The sequence below is a fragment of the Leptodactylus fuscus genome, chromosome 8 (genome assembly GCF_031893055.1).
Source record: "Leptodactylus fuscus isolate aLepFus1 chromosome 8, aLepFus1.hap2, whole genome shotgun sequence".
Classification (NCBI taxonomy): Eukaryota; Metazoa; Chordata; class Amphibia; order Anura; family Leptodactylidae; genus Leptodactylus; species Leptodactylus fuscus.
This window is the reverse complement of record NC_134272.1, coordinates 9397921-9405036: the sequence shown is the minus strand read 5'-3', so window position 1 is coordinate 9405036 and position 7116 is coordinate 9397921. Positions and strand designations below refer to the sequence as shown.

Sequence of the window (7116 nt, the reverse complement as noted above, 5' to 3'; positions counted from 1 at the left end):
GGCGTCCCTCAAATCGAGGGTAACTATCACCTCTCCTGGCTGAAGAAACACAGCCACGGAATCCACGGTTTCCATTCGAAATGACCTCTTCCTGATAAACCGATTGAGGTACCTCAGATCTATTATCATCCTCCAGCCCCCGGTGAACTTGGGGACCAGAAAGACGGGGGAGTAGACTCCCAGACCGAGGTCTGAGGCTGGTATGTTCTCCAGGGCGCCCTTGGTAACATATTCGGCAACCAAGGCTTCTAGACTGGCCTGCTGAGAAGGTGGAAGAGTTTGGGTGGAAACGAACCGATCTGGAGGTGGAAGATGAAAGTCGATGTGATACCCGTGTTGTATGATCTTCAACACCCATGGGTCTTGGATATGGGTGAACCATGCTCTGGAAAAGGAGGAAAGACGTCCTCCCAGGAAGGGGGGCCACAGGGAGCTGCCCCACGTCAAAACTCAGGCTTCCTCTTGGTGTCCTCCTTGGAAGCGCCACGACCAGCTCCCCTAGGGCGATATCTAAAACGCCGTTGTTGGGAAGGGCGTCTATAATTAGAGGAAGAACCTCTGCCTCTAGAGGGAGCACGTCTGCCCCTGGATGCTTGAGGTAGGGACCTTCCCCTACCTTCAGCTAATCCCTCCATAATGGCGTCTATAAGCTTTGGCCAGACACCCTTCCCGGCTCAAAGGGGAGAGCACAGAGTGCTGCTTTAGACGCAAAATCTGCCCGCCAAGGCTTTAGCCAAAGGGGTCTACGGGCCGCAGTAGACAACGCCATAGATTTGGCGGAGATTTTTAATTGATGGCAGGAGGATTCCGCCAAATAATCTGCAGCCCTATGAACTCTTTTCATAGAGGCCAGAATCTCATCTCTGTCTACGCCCAAGTCTATATCCCGCTCCAAGGCGGCTAAGCGGTTGCGCCAAAAGTCACCAACCATAGAGGAGGCTATGGCCACAGAGGCTTGCGCGGAGGAAGCTGAGTAGACCTTCTTCAGAACGGAGTCCGCCCTACGATCCAGAGGGTCCTGAAGATTTGAACCATCTTCCAAGGGCACCAGGGTTCTGCGGGACAGCTTTGCTACGGCCAAATCCACCTTCGGGGGAGGCCCCCAGGAATCCCACTGGGTAGTGTTAATAGGAAACAAACTCTTGAAGATCCTGGAAAGCGAATGTCCTTTCTCTGGCTGTTTCCACTGCTGCGCCATAAGGTCGGTCAGCGTGGCGTCCGCATGGAAGGCAATATGTCCCCCAGAGGCAGACGTGGAGGCTTCCCCGTCAACATCTCGGCCCACTGTAGACCGGATGGACTTCAGCAGCCTGCCCGTTTGTTCATAATGGAACGCAGTTCTGCTGGAATAACTGAGTCGTCCTCGGAGGAATCATCCTCTGCCACCCGCAGGTGTTACAAGGGGGGGGGGGAGAGACGAGGAACGGAGCTCAGAGCATGGTCTCCTGGTGAGCTGAGACAAGGTGCAATGGATCCCTTTGAGGGAATCATCCTGCAAAATAAAAAGGAGAGTACAAGCAAGGGAAAAACTATTTACCCAAGCGATGCCCAAACTCACCATCTCCTTGACCCATGCCATCATATCTCTGGGAGAGGGCTCCACAGGTGGAGGACCTCTGCACCCGCGACAACGGGCCCACTCATAGCCTGAAAATAGGCAAGTTATAGGACCAGTAGTACCCCGCAGGGCACAACCTTTCAAGCCGCTACCTACCATCAGGGAGCGGTGTGTCGCAATCGAAGCAGGAAAGATGTTTCCTCTTGGAAGAGGTTTTCCTCCTACCATCCCCAGGAGGGGTAGTAGAGGATGACATATCCTACAGAGAGAGATAATAGACCATGCAACACTGTCACCATGACATCATACCAGCTTTTAAAAAAAGGGTAAATCTTACCAGGTCCAGTAGACCGGACAGAGAGGTGACTTGGCGCCCAATGTGCGACTCGAACCCACGACCTTGAGATTAAGAGTCTCATGCTCTACCGACTGAGCTAGCCGGGCTGGCGCTGTGAACAGGATCTGAACCTGTGCGGGGAGACCCCATTGGATTTCGAGTCCAAAACCTTAACCACTCGGCCATCACAGCCGGTTCCCAATAAAGTTTGCAAACTGGAAAAGAGTTCAAGATCAATGAACACCACAATCGCACGCCTTCAGCAGATACTGCAGGAAGGTCTCTGACACCAGGCCAGCCAGCCTCTTAATTCTGGCCGGCTGGAAGTGGGCGGAGCCACAATCAAAGCAGGTGAGGCAACCTGCCCAGACAACTAACCCTGTAATCAGGGGTCTGCAAAGATATACATTCCCCCCCACCAAGAGGCCCTTAACACGGGCACTTACCCCCACATCTCCCCGTCTTTTCCGGCCTTTAATAAGGCCTGAATCTTCCCTGAGTGAGCGGCCGCCAGCGCCAGGCCGTTGCCATGGCGCTATGATACTTCCGGCGAAACCGGAAGTGCGCGCTTACAGCGGCCGGCGGGGAACAGGATACACAACAGTGTGGTTCCACCCGCCGGCAGTCCGCGCAGCCACCAGAGGCGGCATGCGGAGTCCCCGAACTCTCACCAAAATGTCAGGTAAGTCACAAGGAGCAGGGGAAGCGGAGGAGAGGGGGGGCAGGGGGGATAGAGGGGGGTAGCCACACATGGCTAACAAGACCTTCTCCCCGCAGGGCACAGAAGGTGACAAGAAGAAAACAACCGCTCAGGAGGTGAGTGATCCTGCTGAGCTTCTCAAAGAGGACACAAGTCCTCCCACCTGTCCTCTGTCCACACAGGACAGAAAAAAACACGCAGAGGGGAGGTTCTTGTGCCCTCTTATAGGGCCTGCCACGCATTTGATTGGCTAATTAAATATCCGCCTGTCCTACCAGCACACAGGGGCAGAAATACCCCACATTGTGCCGCTGTTGAGGACGACAGGGAAAGAAACTTTCCTTCTTCTGATTACATTATCACATGTGTTTCCGCCTATGGAGACTTGTTACTGACTTAACATTTCCTACATGTGAAATCTCCAGGTGACCGTATAATCTTGGATTTTATTGCATCCACACCAGAGTTTTCTGCTCCTTTGATAAATATGGAAGGAATGCGGCCTCTTGTCTTGATTTTGCTTTCCAAGTCTGAACAATCGATTGGTCACGGCTTCTTTCGCTCGCTTCCCGTATTCAGCAGAAAACAGAGGGGCACTTAGAAATTCAGCATGAAAGGGCATTGACTGTGGGCAAGTGAAAAGATGGCTGCGTCAGGAGGTCACAGTTAGGGGGGGCCATTCACCTCAATGAAAGAAACAACCCCTCCCAACTAACATAACTGTTTACTGCGCGAAGGATAATAGTTTGGATACATCAGTGTACCCCATACAGTGGCTTGGGGGCCACATATGGCCCTGACACTCTGCATGTGACGCCCCAATAAGAGCCATGATTAGGGTCTCTCTCCTTACATCTTAATATCCTGGTTTTTTTCTTACTTGAGCAGCAAGAGCAGCGCTCCCATTGAGGAAGACCCGCCCCCAGTGCACCAACGGTCTCATTTGCATAAGGCATTTGCATAAGTTGTAACCTATGCTTGGGGGCCCCCTTTAAGCTCAACATACACATCCATATCATATTTAAGGAGACTTGAGAACAAAGGATTGGACATGTTAAAATCCAACATGCCTGATCATCTTTCATCCAACATCTTCCCACAGGGACACTACCATAGATGACCGACCGATCCTGGTGAGATGTTCCCCTGACATTCATCTCTCGTACCCTTAGACAGGAACCGCAACATTTTTTTAAGGCACAGGACACTTCGTTGGAATTCAGTTCCGTTTTAGCTCGAATCCATTTTTTGCACATTTTTTTGGCACCCGCAGCTCGAGGACCTGGATGATATATACTGTGTGTGTTGCAATGTTGTGACCGCATAGCCAAAAAAAAAGAAAAAAAACTGTCAGGGCTTGATGAAGTGTCTCCGCATAGACCTTCTGTACACATTGGGCGGGTTTACTTAGCAAATGCATCATTATTCTTCTGCAAATTTTAGACAGAGAGTGAAGCACCTGGCCTGCCAAATACATGATCTACTGGACTATAAACCTGCGCCCTGTCTGGCACCGTGTCGGAGCTCTCATACATTCCGGCATCTTACCGCACTATGGATACAATCTATCCCATCTGCCTCTCCAATAAAAATTTGTTATAGGATTTTTGGAACATCATTCACAGCCAATATAAGGAAACGATAATCCCGAAGTCCCAGTTAGGTTACATTTTTGCAACATGGGGACTTGAACTCAACAACATTTGTTTGGCGGAGAGCTATTCCTTCTGAATTTCTCATACACATGCATACTTGGCTCAGTCAGAGTGGCTCATATGACTGCTGAGATCAATCACTGGACTCAGTGGTCACTGGTAAGGAACCGGCAATGTATGTGAGTGATGTCATCAGTCCCTCTCCATTAGTGTCAGCAGTCACGGGAGTCCCTGCACTTCCACCTCTGCGAGTCCCAACACAGGAGGGAAAGGATATGGTGCAGCCGGGATAACTATGAATTTATTTATTTTTTATGAATTTGCTATCATTCCCAGACACTCCCTTTAAGTGGGCATCGCCTGAATGTAGATGAATGGCGCTGGGTGTAAATGGTCTATATCCTGAGATATATCCTCTGGTGTCTTCAGGACATTGTCTTCTAGATGTTATGTGTTGTGGTTTGGAAGCAGTTAAGTGACTTCACTTAGTAATTTTTCCCTTTTGCAGCCATCAGCATTATATCTATCAGCGGAGTCCTCCCTTGTGATAATACCGAGAGATCAAAGCCGAAGGGTAATTGTTAGCTCATGAGTCAAACATAAGACAAGTCAATATTGGATTTGCCTTGATGCTTCCAGATGCAGGCTGCTCACAGTGTATATATATATACAGGCTGCTCGCTGTGTATATTTGTGCCAGGATTTCATCTCTGTCTATGTTCCTATTACTTGCCCTATAGACTTTGCACACGTCGGCTATTCAAGACCCAGATCAAAGGCTTAAGATGCCTTTGTGCTCCTTCCCATATACCAGTGGATGTGACCATACATTGTCTCCTGAGCTGGTATACAGACTGCGCCCCTGGAATGTGATTATTATATAACATCTGCCGGCTACACTACATGCAATGTGTACAGACAAGTCGGAGTTAATTGTGCGGTGGAATGAAAAACAGGAAAACAGCCCCGATCTGGCAGAAATCTTATAGGTCTGTCCTAAGGAAAAATAATACACAATAACAGACTGAGATGACTCGCAAACATTAAAGGGATGGTCTGATATTAAAGAAACCTGACTGATTTGTAACCGGAAACAGCGCCACTCTTGTCTACAGGCTTTGTCTGGTATTGCGATATTCATTTGTAGTCACTAAACTGCAGATACAACATGTGGATAAGAAAAGTAACACTCACGGCTGTCTGAAATTGTTACCTAAGGGATCTTATCAAGTCTTGGATTCGACCTGAATTTTCCAAAAGTTTCGGACTCACCCCAGCCCTGCAGATAGATAGGTTACTGTCACCAGACCCAGCATATCACCCCAGCCCTGCAGATAGATAGGTTACTGTCACCAGACCCAGCATATCACCCCAGCCCTGCAGATAGATAGGTTACTGTCACCAGACCCAGCATATCACCCCAGCCCTGCAGATAGATAGGTTACTGTCACCAGACCCAGCATATCACCCCAGCACTGCAGATAGATAGGTTACTGTCACCAGACCCAGCATATCACCCCAGCACTGCAGATAGATAGGTTACTGTCACCAGAACCAGCATATCACCCCAGCCCTGCAGATAGATAGGTTACTGTCACCAGAACCAGTATATCACCCCAGCCCTGCAGATAGATAGGTTAGTGTCACCAGAACCAGCATATCACCCCAGCCCTGCAGATAAATAGGTTACTGTCACCAGAACCAGCATATCACCCCAGCCCTGCAGATAGATAGGTTACTGTCACCAGACCCAGCATATCACCCCAGCACTGCAGATAGATAGGTTACTGTCACCAGAACCAGCATATCACCCCAGCCCTGCAGATAGATAGGTTACTGTCACCAGACCCAGCATATCACCCCAGCCCTGCAGATAGATAGGTTACTGTCACCAGAACCAGTATATCACCCCAGCCCTGCAGATAGATAGGTTACTGTCACCAGCATATCACCCCAGCCCTGCAGATAGATAGGTTAGTGTCACCAGACCCAGCATATCACCCCAGCCCTGCAGATAGATAGGTTAGTGTCACCAGAACCAGCATATCACCCCAGCCCTGCAGATAGATAGGTTACTGTCACCAGAACCAGCATATCACCCCAGCCCTGCAGATAGATAGGTTAGTGTCACCAGACCCAGCATATCACCCCAGCCCTGCAGATAGATAGGTTAATGTCACCAGAACCAGTATATCACCCCAGCCCTGCAGATAGATAGGTTAGTGTCACCAGACCCAGCATATCACCCCAGCCCTGCAGATAGATAGGTTAGTGTCACCAGAACCAGCATATCACCCCAGTCCTGCAGATAGATAGGTTACTGTCACCAGAACCAGCATATCACCCCAGTCCTGCAGATAGATAGGTTAGTATCACCAGAACCAGCATATCACCCCAGCCCTGCAGATAGATAGGTTACTGTCACCAGACTCAGCATATCACCCCAGTCCTGCAGATAGATAGGTTAATGTCACCAGAACAGCATATCACCCCAGCCATGCAGATAGATAGGTTACTGTCACCAGAACCAGCATATCACCCCAGTCCTGCAGATAGATAGGTTACTGTCACCAGACCCAGCATATCACCCCAGCCCTGCAGATAGATAGGTTACTGTCACCAGAACCAGTATATCACCCCAGCCCTGCAGATAGATAGGTTACTGTCACCAGACTCAGCATATCACCCCAGCCCTGCAGATAGATAGGTTACTGTCACCAGCATATCACCCCAGCCCTGCAGATAGATAGGTTAGTGTCACCAGACCCAGCATATCACCCCAGCCCTGCAGATAGATGGGTTAGTGTCACCTGAACCAGCATATCACCCCAGCCCTGCAGATAGATAGGTTAGTGTCACCAGACCC

General features: G+C 49.7%; 1 non-coding gene across 1 annotated transcript; it reads right to left on the bottom strand.

Annotated features, from left to right (window-relative positions):
* Positions 1-2005: 2005 nt before the first annotated feature.
* On the bottom strand, positions 2006-2087 carry TRNAS-CGA (transfer RNA serine (anticodon CGA)). The gene has a single exon. It is a non-coding gene; the product is annotated as a tRNA-Ser (tRNA).
* Between the last annotated feature and the right edge of the window lie 5029 nt (positions 2088-7116).